This window comes from Mandrillus leucophaeus, unplaced genomic scaffold, assembly GCF_000951045.1.
Source record: "Mandrillus leucophaeus isolate KB7577 unplaced genomic scaffold, Mleu.le_1.0 Scaffold721, whole genome shotgun sequence".
Taxonomy (NCBI): Eukaryota; Metazoa; Chordata; class Mammalia; order Primates; family Cercopithecidae; genus Mandrillus; species Mandrillus leucophaeus.
This window is the reverse complement of record NW_012107820.1, coordinates 116,987-117,793: the sequence shown is the minus strand read 5'-3', so window position 1 is coordinate 117,793 and position 807 is coordinate 116,987.

The following is an 807-nucleotide window of genomic DNA, read 5'->3' as shown; positions in this document are numbered from 1 at the left end:
GGATTACAGGCATGAGCCACCACACCTGGCCCTAAGATGATTTTTTTTTAAATTTAATTTTTATTTGTGTATTTCACTGTAGTGCTATGACAACGAAATGACATCTGTGTACCAGAGCATACAAACATCAACAGTAAGACATAATTTTTCATTACATCACTGCTAGAATATTTAGCTTTGTGTAGGAGACATATAAGCATGTAAGATGGCCACATCAAATAATTTTCTGTTTTTTTCTTATATTATCTTATTTTTTTATCAATAATACTTTATCAACCTCACTGTTAACAGAACTGTAAATTATCTGGGTGATAGGGTGTGTGGAGAAGATTAACTGTGTTGTACTGTAATAGTTGCTAGAGTAATCTCACACATACCAATAAGAAACTGCCACCATAACTAAGGGCTAGTTACTGTTGTTAGTTGCACAATGATAAAGTTCTCTTGAAAATATTGGTTAGCCCATTTATGCATGAAAAATGCCCTTTCCACTCATGCACAGGAAAAAAATATTCAGAAATTTACTTTTGGCCTTGCTATGTCAAAAAAGTCAACTGTACAAAGATCTACGTGTTAAACCTACAATTATAATTTTAAAAGTCTATTAAAGACAAAAATGTCATGCATTTTTACTATCAATTTTGTGGAAGCTTTAAAACTGTTGCAATACTAGATAGTACATATTAGTTTTTATACTGCTAATGCACAACTAACAGCAAACTTGATTAGATTAATAGAAATCTGTCTTAATTACACGTTTATATATCACGCTAGAGACAAATGTCACAAGATCTGCAGAAACGTTCC